The 15474-nt window shown below is 44.1% G+C and overlaps 1 protein-coding gene and 1 non-coding gene across 3 annotated transcripts in view; one reads left to right on the forward strand and one right to left on the reverse strand.

Annotated features, from left to right (window-relative positions):
- The window catches only part of MTMR10 (myotubularin related protein 10), a 1193387-nt gene that overhangs the window by 21286 nt on the left and 1156627 nt on the right, over positions 1-15474 (reverse strand). The window lies entirely within an intron of this gene.
- Positions 13008-13120, forward strand: TRNAL-CAA. Its single transcript has 2 exons — positions 13008-13045; positions 13075-13120. It is a non-coding gene; the product is annotated as a tRNA-Leu (tRNA).

The raw sequence follows: 15474 nt of genomic DNA on the forward strand, positions 1-15474 counted from the left end.
GCATGTGAAGTCTGGCCAAGGGAACTAAAAGTATGGTCGACGCCATCGAGCCCAACAGTTGTAGGATCCGATGGGCCGGGGCTCTTTGTAGGGGGAGACAGGATTTGACTTGATCTTGTAAGACCTGAATTCTTGCTGCCGGTAAAAGGGCGCGCATTCTTTTTGTGTCTAAGTCTGCCTATGAAAGTAATACGCTGAGATGGCTGTAGTACAGATTTTTGCAAATTGAACGTGATCCCCAAGAAACGCCCAAGGTGAACGTGGCTCTGAGCGCTTGGAGTAGTAGATGCTCGGAGGTGGCAGTAAGGAGCCAGTCGTCTAGATAAGGAAACACCTGGAATCCCAGACTTCTCAGGTGAGCAGTTACCACTGCCAGACACTTGGTGAACACCCTGGGGCTGTGGTGAGACCAAAGGGCAGTGCTCGGAATTGAAATGACTGACTCGAGGCGAAGCGTAAATGTCTCCTGGACTCTTGAGCTATGGGAATGTGATAGTAAGCGTCCTGGAGATCTATGGAGCACATCCATGCATCTTTTCCAGCAAAGGAAGAATAGATTGAAGAGTGACCATTCGAATTTGGACTTCTTTACTGAAACGATTCAATGAACTGAGGTCCAAAATGGGCCTGAAGTCCCCTGTCTTTTGGTACCAAAAATAATTTTGAGTAAGTTCCTGATCCGATCTGGTCGATGGGGACAGGCTGGATGGCTCTTTTTCTAGCAGCTTTGAAACCTCTAATGCTGCCTGATCCCGCTGACTGGGTGGTACGTCCGGGATTTCCCTTAAAGAAGGGGGTTTGTTGAAGGGGATGATATATCCTCCGGTAATAACGCGAAGCACCCACTGATCGCTTGTTATGGATTCCCAAGCTTGTGGGTGCGCCAGCGACCCCGACTGGCTCGAGTTGGACAGTCGGGCAACAACTCAGGAACGCTGGTTGTATGAAGAACCACGAAAGGAATCCCGGTCTCCAGAGTTACGGGGGCCTCTGCCACCTCTGGGGCGGCGTCTTCCAAAATCCCCCCCCCCCTGCCTCTGGGGGGGAATCACTGGGTGGAGTAGGGAAAGACTTCTGAGATTTTCTAAACCACATTTTCCCTCCTCTCCCAGCCTTGGGGTAAGGCCTAGAAGGAGCGGAAAATCGGGCCCCAACGGCAGTCAAAGTCTTGCCCTCCTGCTCGCACCGAGTTAGTGTGTCCTTCACCTTGGGTCCAAACAAAGATGACCCATCAAAGGGGGCGTTGGTGAAGGAAGACTTGAAGGCCTCCGCGAATGAACACAAGCGTAACCAGGCTTGTCTCCTGAGGGCAACGCCTGTTCCGCTCTCTACTCGCCCCTTCGGCTGCATATGAAATGAGCCTCATGGACGAGTTAACAATAGAAAAGAGGGTAGTCATCTGTGCGCCAACAGTCGGGGCCAGCGCCTCAGGTAGGTTACCAACAAGAGAGTCATTTAGCTCTTTGAGAAGATCCCTTTGGAGCCTCGTAAAATGACATAAGTAGTTCAGCGACCGTAAGGCAAAGGCCGCTGAAGAGAGGGTACGCTTCCGCATCTATCCATGCTCCTAGAATCCTTATTAGGAGGATGAATAGACGTCGAAGCCTCTGCCACGTCCTGCTGTGTGGCAGAAGCCACCACCAAAGCATCTACAGGCACACACCCTTTTGAGAAACTCCTTCTGGGGGGGGGGGGCTGACAAAAATTTATTGGGCCTCGCAGGCACCGGTTCCACAGAATCAGGGTGTTCCCACGTCCTTCGAGAAACCAAATCAAGGAGTTCATCGAAGGGCGGAGACACCCAGGAGGCGGAAGGCTGGGCCCCAAAGGCCTTGAGGAAGACTGACTCCTCAGCTGAAGGGGTTTTGGCTTGCCAGTCACCTCTCTGTCTCAATCTCCAAGATATCTGAGAAGGAGATATCATCCGAAGATGATTTGGGGGACCCTTCTGCGTCATCGAGGTCAGTATCCGATGTAACAGACTCATCTTGGGAGTCTACGTGCTTCCTCTTACACAATTTCTTCCGTGGGGGTTTGTCCGAAGCAGTTTCGGACGGACCACCCGGAAGAAGGGAACCCCCGATGGGGGTATCCTCAGGCCCTGGGGCCCCGCTGCCGGGGGGCTGCAACACAACAGAGGCACCAGTCTCCAAATCTAGGGACGGTGAGGTAGAATCTTGCTGAACCGGCAAAGGCATGGCCAGCGCGCTCCTCATGGCCTCAAAGGCCGGACCTCCAGAATCCAAGGAGGTCACTGGTCTAGAGGCCACGATGGCACTGGAAATTTCAGCAGCCGATGCTCCGAGAGGAAGACTAGGCACCGAAGCACCCAGTCCCAAAGTGTTCCCCTCGGGCCCGGCTGAAGAGGTCGCAGTACCAAACCCTGAACCGGAGGACAGGGTAGGAAGCACAGTCGGAACAGAGAGACCTCGAAGGGGTCTCTGCTCCGACCGTATGGCTCCGCTTTGCTCCACCACCACCGACTCCAACGGCTCCGAGGAGGTTGGAGGAGGAATCGAATGTGTTGGAGGGGGGATCGGCTCCGAAGCTAACTGTGCTGGAGCCAAGACCAATTTAGTAAACACTGGAGATTGGAATAGCCTCTGTAAAACCCTATCCAGGTCCGAATCTGAAAGTCTCGATGATTTAGAGGAGGTAGACAATCGAGAAGACTTTCCTCTCGCCCGAGAGAAGGGGACCGGCTCCGAAACGGCTCCAATGCTATCGGCGCCGACTCCACCACCGCATGGACCACCATCGGCACCGAAGGAGCCTTCTTCGGAGCCGAGGGGGAAGAGTCTGAGCTGCACACTTCCACCGGCTCCGAAGCCATTGGAACCGATGGAGGTGATTCACCTCTCGATACTCCAACTTGCGGCTTCGAAGGCAATGGAGCCAAGTAGGAGGTATCGAGGCAGACTCGACCCTCGCCCAAGTCAGTGGAGCCGAGGAAGAAGGGGTCATTTTTGTTTTTTTAGAAGCCGGCCCCGCCGGACTTGTCGGACCCGACGATCTTTTCTTTTTGGAAGCAACAGGAAGATCTAAGGCTTCCTCAAAAGAAGGCTTGATAAGCCCTTTCAATATTAATTTGTTCTTGCGTTCTTGAAGAACTCTAGATGAGAACGCATGACAGACGCTACAAGTCTCTTGCAGATGTTTCGGCCCCAAACAATAAACACATACTGAATGACTGTCTGTAATGGACATTTTATATTTGCACCGAGTGCATTTTTTAAAACCTGACTTTTGTTCCTTAGACATGATACAGGCCACAACAAGTACAAACTCTAAGGAAATACTACTCTACCACAACAAGTATAGCACTATACACAAAAAGCGCCAACTGAAAAGCACGAGACACACTGGCGCGAGTACTGGTGAAAGTTTACCTCACAACAATTTAAACCAGTTAAACAGCCCAAAGCCCTCTAATTTAAACGGGCTTTGCCCGAAAAACAACTAACCAAAAGTTAATAAAAAACAATTAGCACTCAAAGGTAGGGCAAAGGCCCTCTAACTTAAACGGGCCTTGCCCGACTGAACAAATTAAATTTCTGGAAACAAGCACTCAACAAAAAAACAATCAGAAATAGCAAGAAATAGCTGTTAAAACAGCTGTTTGGTTAATATGGACAAAAATTCCCTAGGTCAAGGACCAATAAGGTAAAAATAACCACTTAGCTCCAGCCAAGTCGAGACCACGTCCAGCTTGTTAAGCGGCAAACGAGATCTGGGGAAGCAGGTGTAGTGCATCCTGGGATAGGGAGTAGCCCAGCCAATGAGAGACTTCGTGCTAGTGTATTAGTTGCCGAGTCGGAGCCGATGGATCGGCTCCGAACCCATATGTTGTGAATGTAGGCGAGATAGGATCCCATTACATCTGACCTTATCCATAGGAGCATCTAATAGTTTTGCTTTAACATGATCCGGCAAGACCTGTTCTTTCAACCATGCATGCCTTCTTATAACTGTGCCAGTCATGGCTGATCTAAAGGAAGCCTCCAGTGCATCATAGCCACATTTTAAAGAATGGTTACTAACCTGCTGAATGTTATGCACCATTTCTAGAACATATTTCTTATCTAAACAATCATCAGAGGACAATTTCTTAGTTAACTGATCAAGCATAAACTCCTGGTATTGGATCATATGAAACTGACAGTTCAATGCCCTAGCTGAGAGAGTAGCAGAGGTGTACACTTTTTTACCCCATCTCTCTAAGAACCTGGATTCCCTTTCAGAAGGGAGAGGGTTTTTAACTGAGGTCGAAGCTACTGCTTTAGGCCCCTGGGAGATAGTCTCGGGATCTGCAAAAGGAGCCTTGTATAAATGATGATGTGTGTCCGGGACCCTGTAGAACCTATCGGGCTTAGCAGGGGCTGGAGGCAAAGTATCAGGAGCAGTGCAAGCATCATTAAATGCATCATCTACAACAGGGAGAACTGGAGGTATAGCTAAAGGCCTATGTTGTGGAAAATGCAAAAAGGTCCTAAGCCTTTTCCTTGAATCTGAGAAATCTTGTCCCTGCCATTGGAATTGCTCTCTCATGGCATGTAAGGTTTCCCCAAAGGAAAATTCCTCTGGTGGAGAGGCAGAAGGAATCGATTCCTCAGCATCGGAGTCTTCATAAGTAGAAAAAGGAGCCTCTGGATGGTCTGTATTGTCTGTATCATCAGAAGAATCATCTGAGGACACTGGCTCAGGGGGCTCTGCTCTAGGTCTCTTTTCTGGAGGAGGTTGAGAGGCCCTGTCTGGATGAGATTGGGATCCCCTTATTAAAGAGATGAGATCCTCTGCCAGAGTGAGCATTTGGGAACTGGAACTGGGCCTGTGAGAGGGGGGCTTAACAGGCACAGATTTAGATGTTTTGGCTGCTTTAGCCCTGGCAAAGGCCTTTATGGACATGGCGGCAGGCGGCCTAGCAGCACCACGTGCAGGGGTTGAAACATCCAAAGGGATGGTGTCCGATAATTCTTGTGAAACCACAGTAGCAGGCTGAATTTCAGAGGCCGATTCAACCAGGTTAGAAGGGGCCTCGGTAGTAGTCATGGATTCGTCTGAAGATAGAACCGTTTGCTCGGTTTCGGCCGAAACCGAGACACTCGCGGTTTGCTTAACTGCAGTTTCGGCCGAAACCGCGGACCGCGAGTGTCGGTCCTTTTCTTTGCGTTTCTTAATAACTTGTGAAGTCGGAGGATCCGACGGCATTATGTACGCAAAATCTGAGCCGAAAAACTGTTCAGCAAACTCCGACCGACGTCTAAGCGCCCATCGGTTGAAAGAAGCACAGGCTAAACAAGCTGCTACGTCGTGGTCTGGGCCTAAACAAGGTAAGCAGTAAGAGTGGAAATCTTTATGAGGTATTTGTTTCCCACAAGTTAAACAGTTATTCACTTTTCTGACATCGGCTGAGGCAAGAAAGAGTCCCCAACGGGTACTTAGCTTTTAGAAGTCTTCAAGTAGTATTCGGTAGTAGTAATCTCTGGATCTGACCGACCAGCACTTGCGAACAGCTTCTGCTTGGCCACGCGGCAAGAAAGACTGAGGAAAATGGCGTCGGCTGATGCCTTTATACCCGAAGAACTGCAGCTATGACGTCGGGTGAAGTGCGACACCAGCCGAGGCCAGACCCAGACTTTGGAATCCGGCCGACCGAAGGGCTGCCTGACGACAGGACAACCCATTTGTAAAGACTGCAGATGCATCCTTGAAGGACATCATGCTGGCGGGATAGATTCCTGCCCCAGAGACTTCCCATACTCTGGAACAAACTACCTATCTACATCAAACAAAGCTCATTTGCACTCTTCAAGAAAAATCTTGATGATTGGATAAGAGATAGGAAATTTACCCCGGGGATCACTTCTGTGGCTCTGCTCAACAGGGGCACAGGAAAATAATTTTCTTGGTTGGCGAAAGCCAGGGTACCGTTTGGCTAGGCTTATATAGGCCCTAAGGCCAATAGCCTAGTACCTACCTATGAGTGACCCCTTTTCCTGTGTGAGGCTGTCGAACCGGTGAGGTAACTTGTGGTGATTGCTCCTGGCCAGATGCATTAAGACTGAACCAGTGCAGTCTTGGCCAAAAGGGATTCAGTAACAAGATTTTTGGGGAGTCCAGCCGAATCTTCTACTTGACTTGTGGAAGCAGGGGAATGGGAAAGAAACATCCTCTTCCAAAGGAAAGAAAGGGCATCTGTTTTCCAAGCCAGATGGCATGGCACTCTGGAACAGAAGAGAGAGAGAGCTGCCTGTTCAGAGTGGAGGCAAAAAGATCTACCTGAGGAATATCCTACCGATGGACTATGCCCAGAAACGCATCTCTGTGAACCATCTATTCGTGAGCCTGTTTTGGACCTCCTCAAAGTGTCTGCCACTAGATAACTGAACGCCAGATTCCAAGCCTGAAGAGCCAACCTGCAGAAAAGGTTAAGACTTTGTGGCCTCCTGCTTGACAACATACCAAATCATTGTGGTGTTGTCTGTGTAAATTTTCAGAGAGCCTGATGAAAGCACGGGGAGAAAAGGGTGAAGGGCCCTAATCAGGGCTCTCAACTCCTTGATGTTGATATGGTGTGACTCATGAAGGGGGGGGGGAGGGAGGGCAAAGACCTTGAACTTTTTAGGTAACCACAGAAAGCCCCTACCCCATGTCTGAAGTATTGGCGTACAGTTCTTGAGAAGAAACTGGTAGATGAAAAGGCAAGCCTGGGTTGAGGGTAAGTTGCTAAATTCACCACTCAAATTCCTGCTTCAGACAAGGAAGGACAGGCACTCAAATCCAGAGGGTGGCAAAGCTGAAAACAAATTGACCTGAGGTACCACTGAAGCTTTCCGCGTGGGCAGTCTGGCAAGAGGAAGCACTGAAAAAGAAAACGCTGTGAATCCTAGGGCTCAAAGAAACACTCTGGTTGGAATAGTAGGCAGAGGAAGAACAGACTGAAAGAAAGTGGTTAAGGACAGAACTTTTGAAGGTGGAAATCAGGCCAACACTGGCACTTTCTGAATTCCTGCAACCAAGATATACATGATCCTAAGAAGCAACCAGGACAGACTTTTGGAAGTTGTTAGTGAACCCCAGACTTTGAAGGAGAGATACGGTGAACTCCTCTTGTAACAGGCAACTGGGAGAAGGCACCTGAAGCAACAGGTCATCTATATAAGGAAAAATCTGAATGACTTGGAGCCTGCATAAAGCAATTAGGCATTTTGTGAATACTCTTGGGGCAGTAGAGAGCCCAAAGGGCAAAGCAGAGAACTAAAAATGAGAGGAAGAAACAGAAATGTAAAAACTTCCTGAAAAAAGGGTGAATAGGAATATGAAGGTAGGCATCCTTCAGATCCAAGGACACCAGAAAGCTTGGGGTATTAAAAGAGGAAACAGGGTTTGAAGAGTAAGCATCCCCCCCCAAAAAAGGAACCTTGAGAAAGCTATTGAGTAAGGAGAGTTCCAGAATAGGTCTCCAAGTGCCCTCCTTTCGAGGAACCAGGATCATCCTGGAGTGAAATCAATTTCTTACTTGGGAAGGAGGGACAGGCTGAATATATCCCTGGTCCACTTGGGACCTATGAACTTCTGAGAAATGAGGAAGTTGTTCAACAGGAAGTTGGGGAATCCTTGAAAAAGAGGGGGAGACTTCCACACTCCCCACCATGAAGTAACCCTGATGGATGATAGCTAGAACCCAAGAATCCAAGGTGATGAGTTTGGAAGACAGAGGGACAACCTAAGGAACAAGGGAACCTGGCCAAAGGGTAGGGGGTGCAAGATGTCAAGGAGAAGCAGGCCTGTCAGACAAAAGAGGCTTCTGGGCCACAGAAGCCTGAGAAGACTTAGTAGGAGGAGCTTGCCTCACATTCTTCCTGCCATCAGTGGCTTGATGAGACTGCCTATGAACAAAATCAGCCCAAGAAGGATAATTCCTCTGGAACTTGAGAGAGAAAATACAAAAATATGTTTAAGGTCCTGCAAAATCTTATCTTTTTCTTGAACAGACAAACATATCATCAGCGGCAGTCCCAAAAAGATGTTACTATCCAAAGGAACAGCCAGCAACCTGGCCTTAACAGTCCTCAGGTAAAGACTGTAGACGAGATGAAGAGTAACACCTAATGACAGATCCAAAGGCAACAGCTCTGGAAGAGGCATCACTAGTATCACAGCTGCAATGACAGAGTGGCGAGCCACTTGAGAGGTAGAACTAAAAACAGATAAAGCAGAAGACTTATCTTCAGATTCAGGGAGATCAGAAATAACCTGACAAGCCTGGGCAATCAAAACCAGGCCATATCTAATCATATGGGTTTGGTAATTGATGGCCAGAAAGGCCAAAGTAGAAGCAGTGTAAAAAGCTTCTTACCAATCCTGTCTATTGTCCTACTATCCTTATCTGAAGGCAGAAAGCCTGGAAGAGGGCAAAAGCTTAGATGGCTTATCAGAGGTGACACACAAGAAGAACACACATCAGATAAACAGAGAGAAATGAAAGAAAAAAAATAAGAGTATATATGGTTTCATTTAGTCTGGCCTTCTCCTCTGGCTTCACAACTCATTTTCTTTTAAGTCTGATATTACCTCGGACTTCATACTTGACCATGAAGAATAAATGCTGAAAACACTCAATTGACAGTTGTCAGATAACTGAAAGGTTTATCTGCAGCTGACCTGTACACGTTCCCACAACAGTGAAGACCGTGAAACACTATTTCTACTTGAAAAATTAGATGTGATTAATCACTCCTCCAAACAGGGAATGGGTATTTGTACTGGACATCAAGCAGGACATGCTTAAGGCAGAATTTCTTAATACAGCACAGGTGAAATATCTAAGGAGTTCTCACAACACAATCATACTGTGGAACACATGTAAATTCAATTTCCATCTGAGCTAGTTGAAGGAACAATCTGTTCAGCAGATCTGTCAAGGCATTCTACTTTGAGGGGATGTAGAAGGCCTACAGGAGGAGGAAGTTCTGCTGATGGCCAAATTCCAGGTATAACGGGAGAAAAACTCAAATAGGCCCAGGTGGAGACTTTAATGATACCATCTGCTCCTCAAACATGAGATGTCATGTTAGTTTGACAAGTGTGTTAAGAGCTTTATGATGCATTTGAGTAGCCAGAGCTGCATTTTTATTTTTCCAAATGTCTTAAAGTCTACTAGTGCTCTGTCAAGCCATTATTTTCTTCAACTATTACACTATATGATACCCTAAAATTCAATTAATTGCATTTTAATCCTGCTGCTTTCAGAAATTTTAGAGCTTTTTTTTTTTTTTTGACAACAGCAACCAAATTAAATAGGCGAGTCTGCTTCAGGGAGCAAGAGTACAGCTACACTTTCCAGCAGATCTTTGGCAACTGATACAGAAGCAGATGTTCTAGTATGAGGTTAAGTTTATCTTTGTTACATTTATGAAGAAAAATAATGGCAGAAGTCCCAAGAAAAGACATTTCATCTATTTTAAAGTCCCTTGTAATAAAGTACTATAATAAATGACTACAGAAACTGGAAATTTTAGAAATATTTAGGTCGGCACTCAAGACAGTTACCACCATTAAGTCCTTTTGTCATTGACGGTAGCCATTTCTGATTCTTAGCTAGCTCTACTGCCATGCTTACCTCAAAGAGGTGCTTCACCGCAATGGGCCGTCTCTGTGGACTACCGCAAATGATAATGAGGCATTTGGGGGAAGCAGAATACGTAATCAGCCATGTGCTCTTCTACCAGAAATGCCTGTAGTAAGTGCTTTAAGTAGCCGAACAATTCAAAGAACTGCTTAGTTGCATAAATCCTTACTGCCAACAGCAGTAATAAACTTGGCCAAAAGCTCATGTTCAACCATTACTTTCAATGGATGAGCTTATGTCAGAGGATTTTTTTTCAAAGAAACATAGTTACTAAATTATCACTTATTACACACGTAATCATATATTTATATAAATTAAAACAAAACATATTGACACAATCCTAGTTGCAAGCATTTTACATCACAAACCGTATTGACATAATCCTAGTTGCAAACATTATGCATCACTTATAATCTACCCAATCAAACATTACATAGCTCATCCAAGTCTTGCCTTCTTTTAAACCTCATTCATTCCCTGTATTTATTGTTCCCACAATTCCCATTTTTTCCTATGTAATATGCTCCCACCCTTTTCTAAAGATCCCATTTCCAGTTGTTTTCTCTCTGTTACTATATTCACTACTTCTAGGACAGTTGCTTTAGACTCTGAATTCCATTTTCTAGTTACTATATTCACTACTTCTAGTACAGTTGCTTTAGAATGATTTCCATTTTCTAGTAATTGCTTTTTGCCAGCCATCATAATAAGACTCAACAAGGCCTTACTATGTTCTAGGCAATTCCAATTCTGTATCATAGCTCAGAAAAATAACTTCCTTAATTATACCAATTTGGTCAACCAGCATCTCTGACAGAGCAGTCTGCAGGGAATCTTTAAAGTCTGCCAACTCACCACACTCCCAGAAAATATGTTCAGAATTACCTCTTTCTTTCCCATCACACCTCCAACATTTGCTGCCTATCTGAAGAAAAATTCTTTGGAGTCTACCTTGGGATATAAAAATATCTATGCAAACATTTCCAAGCAAAATCCTAAATCTTCTACATTTTGTTGCATATTTGGGAGACATACATATATCCCTCCATGGTTTCTTTATGAATTGCTTATCCACTCTCTTCCTAAACAATCCTTTCTAACCTCCTCTGATCGATTCTTATAGTTATCATGCCATATTTTATATGGTCTACTAATCATTCCTTTATTAATGGCAGCTTTTGTTCTACATTCTTCTAAAACACTACCAGGAACCCCTTATTTCTTTCTCTATGTCTATACTCCTTGATATAACTCTTGATAGGGAATTCAATCTCTTAACCTACAGTAAAAATAAATTATTGGCATCTTCCCATTCTATTACCTTTCCCTCTCTACTTTTTTGTTCCCAATTCTTCAGGTCTTTGCCCATTTTTGTCCTATAAATTCCACCCCACCTCTTGCCTATTGTCTGTATCCCTAACTGCAGTCATCCTTATCGGCAGAATCTCATTTTTCCATTACTGTTTTGGCTTAATTCTTAGAATACTTTGTTACTTTATGGATACAATATTCTGTATGATTACTGTTGTTCTCCTTAGACGTCTGCATCCAAAATCCCAGTCTCTCCTTATTCCCTGAGCTTCCCTCTTGTTTCATCATCGTCCCTTTCCACTTTGAATTACAGTTTTCTGCTTGTCCAATGTATAGGAGCCTTAATTGTGTTTTTCTGAAATACCCCTTCAAAGTAGGTAATCCCAATCCGCCTTGTTCTACTGGAAGAATCAGCTTATCCCACTTGACTCTTGCAGTCTTCCCCTCCCAGATGAAATCCTTCAGCTCTTTATTAATTGCTATCCACAACTTCTCCTTGGTTGATAAAAATATGCCTGACCTGTGTACAAGACTAAAGCGACTAAAAACATTTTAACTGCTTGCATCTTACTAACATATCCATGTAACAGAGCTTCCATTTTCTCAGTTTTTGCATGATCTTTTTAGTGCAACTGCCACACCAGAATCATGTTTAATCAATACTCCTCAATACTTGATTTTATCATGTCCCCATAAATATGGATATTGCTGGACCAATTTGTGTGTGGGTACATAATTTACCACTACTGGCTTTGTTTTAGCTTCATTAATTTTGTATCCTGAAAAGATCTGAAACTGTCTCAAAATGTTCCACAATACTGTAATGTCCCTTTCTGGTTTTGTCATGTATAAAATATCCGCAAACAGAAACAGCTTTTCTTGACTACCATACCAATCCATCCATATATCCTCAATCTCTTTTTCCCATTTTGCACATGGAGTTGGGCTGTCACTTCAACCGTGACAATCATCTTGAGCCAAGGTTTGTACCACCGGGTGGCTAGTCCTGCTGTGGTAGTTGATTTGTACCACTTACTCGCACACACACACTTGTACCTACGGCCAACCTGTGTGTCCAATCCACCTACTGCATGTCTTTGGAATGCGGGAGGAAACCAGAGCACTGGGAGGAAACCCATACGACCACTAGGAGGACATGCAAACTCCACACAGAAGGCACTCCAGCCAAGAATCGAACCGGAGAGCCTGCTGCTGTGAGGCAACAACGCTAGCTGCTGCACCACCACAGCCGGCTAACTACCATGCCAGTTATATCTTTGAATTTCTGAGTCCCTTATTTTCTTTGCCAATGGTTCTAAATATAATGCAAATAACACAGGGGAAAGAACACCCCTGCCTGGTTCCTCTGCTCAAGCAGAAATTATCAGAGAACCCCCCCACACACACACACACTTTAATTTTCACCTCTGATCCCTTGTTTATCCTCCTAATCAACCTTAACTTTATCACGGAACGCAAATGGTTCCAATGCCCTGCTCATAAAGTCCTAACGTACTCTGTGAAATGCTTTCTCCGCATCAAGATCCACCACCAACGGTATTTTCTTACACTCTGCTTCCCTCTGGATCATCAATATTCTGTTAAAGTTGTCATATGTTTGCCTCCCCTTCACAATGCCACACTGATCCTTATCTATCAATTTTGGCATCTTTTTTGCCATTCTTTTAGCCGTATAGACAAGCACTTTATAATCATGGTTTAGTATTGACATGCACATGCATGAAGCTGGAGCTGATGGATCTTTACCCTCTTTAGGTATTACAGGTACCACCACTTTCTTCCAAAGATGTCGGGTACTTCTCCCCCTCTTAAAATACTGTTTCAAATCTTTATAATTTTTTTCCCTCCTACCTTCCAAACTTCCACAGGACTACCTTCTATTCTTGGGGACTTTCCTGTAGCTTGGTTATACATCACCATTTTTATCTCATTCCTATCCTGTTAGTAATTGAGCCTCATCTACCTCTAACCTTGGCATATTAATTCTTCCATAAACGTTTGCATTTCCACCTTTTCTTGATTTCCATGTTTCTATGCTTTCTGTGTCAGGATGGCCGAGTGGTATAACGTGCCAGACTCAAGGACTGAACTCCTTCCAGTGTTCATGGGGATTCTGGTCTCCATATGGAGGCGTGGGTTCAAATCCCACTTCTGACAGGTGTGCTTTGCTCACTGCCTGAGACTGTGAAATAAGCCAATGTGCAGTGCAGAAGTAGGGAGGTCAAATACCCTCACGAGGCTAGCAACAACCTCTGAATGAAAAGTTAATGATACAGATCTCATGGGAGGTGACTCCGATGCTATTTCATTTCTAGATGGCCGAGTGGTCTAAAGCACCAGACTCAAAGATTGAACTCCTTTCAATGTTAATGGGGATTCTGGTCTCCATATGGAGATGTGGGTTCAAATACCACTTCTGACAAGTGTGCTTTTGCTCACTGCCTGAGCCTGTGAAATGAGCCAGTGGAAGTAGGGAGGTCAAATGCCCTCACGGGGCTAGCAACACACTCTAACTGAAAGTTAATGACGCAGACCTCAAGGGAGGTGACACTGATGCTATTGGCGGGAGGGTGGCATAATGGTTAAGGTGTTTACCTTAGAAACACAAGGTGCAGGGTTTGATTCTCACAGGGGTTAATTGGCTAGGCATAGAAATGGTCCATGAGGGCAGTTAGCCTAGTAATAATCTATAAATCTATGAATCTTATACAGACTTTCATAGAATTTCTGAAATATTTCTAATTCCGCTACAGGATCTCTTGTTATCCTCCTTGTTATGGGCTCCCTAAGCTTGGTGACAAGCCCTTTCTACTATCTGTTGTCTGAGTCTTTGTGCTAAAGGTTTTTGTGGTCTAGAGTTATCACCAAAAACAGTTGCTTAACAACAATCTTTCTAAACTCATGCATATTAGCGAGGTAATCCCTTACTTTGTTTAACATTCTGCAGGTGCTCCTCTTCTTGTTCTGTGAGATTCCCTCCTATTCTACAATACTTCGTCAGTTCCTCTAAATAATTCTTGTTACTTCTTAACCATATCTCCCTTTCGTTTAGTTCCACCTTATTTTTAAACTCCACTTTAATTTTATCTCACTCCTTAACTATATTTTCAGAAGAAATTTCTATCTTCACCCACAAAAACAGAAGCAAGTGCTGCGAATAAAAAAACAGAAACAGGAAAAGACAGCACTGAGATGCCCAAAACAGCTCTGATAAACCAATTTATTGGAGGTCACAAGTAGAACAAAGAAGAGACACAAACACTCAAATGTCACAATGTGTTTTCATCAGATGCAAGATAAAAAAAAAAACCTGCACTACAGTGGTATTATACCCATCCCAATTACAAAACCACCAATCACATTCAATGAATTGAACCTCTTGTTACAAGTTAAAAAAGCAATGTTCACCATAAAAACAGAACACACATAAAACACAACCTACTTGTATATAAATAATGTAAATAGTGAATAAAACATATTAAAAAATGTAGTGACACTGTAAAATCATACCGCCTTGATCTAAATGAATGAAATTCAATAAACCATAAGAATTGGTGCTGAAGTAGTAAAATGTTGACACCTAACACAATAAAATTAATAAAAGGCAATAGTACCATCTAGTGACCATACAATGTATACAAAGGAATTACCTCACAGTCTTGCGACTCTCAACTTTAAAACTGGGGCTAGGGAGATGACGTAATTTAGACCAGGGGGCTTGTTGGCTTCTAGCAAAATCTGCCAATAAACCTCCCCGCACTCTATCCTGGTCTCCCAAAGTCCTCCTCTCAAATATTCTACTATCTCTTCTAATACAAAAAAGGAAAAGTTAGCCCCGACACGTGAAAGAGTGCATTTATAAAGAACACTTTGTGGATTCTTGCTACGTATATCATTCATGTGTTCATATATTCTTCTCTTCAATTTCCTCTCAGTTTTGCCTATATAAAAGGCAGTACATCTATTACATAGGGATAAATAAACCAGGCCATACGAATCACAGGGGACAGGAACGATATTTAAATGTTCCTATTTTTCTAGAATTCACATTTTGTTGACCTGATCATTCTAAGTAATCCTTGACATTAGGACCCCTGCTATAAATGATCTTAAAAGGGGTATCAAAAATGTGTCCCAAATCTGAAAGGTGGGAAAACTTGCACCTCTCTCTTTCCAATATGTCTCTAATAATTCGGGGAATCCCCGTTAAATTCGGTAATGAAAGCTCTACCGAAAGATGGATCAATGTTTTCTTCACTGTGATGCTCTTGTTCCCCAACAGTGGGACATTCCCCTTTAACATCCACCCTTAAGGGCTTAAACCTGTTCCACAAATGCCAAAGCAGTGCAAGTCAAATCGCCCAAAACACGACCTCTTTCCACACAGATACAGGAAACAATTTTATTAAGCTTTAACAATGCTTTTCATTGTTTACAAAAAACAACTTCTTCAGATAAAACCATTTTAAAACACTGGGGTTTAAATTCCCCTCCTTCCCATCACATGTTTA

The sequence above is a fragment of the Protopterus annectens genome, chromosome 7.part1 (genome assembly GCF_019279795.1).
Source record: "Protopterus annectens isolate FY-2018-M chromosome 7.part1, PAN1.0, whole genome shotgun sequence".
NCBI lineage: Eukaryota > Metazoa > Chordata > Ceratodontiformes > Protopteridae > Protopterus > Protopterus annectens.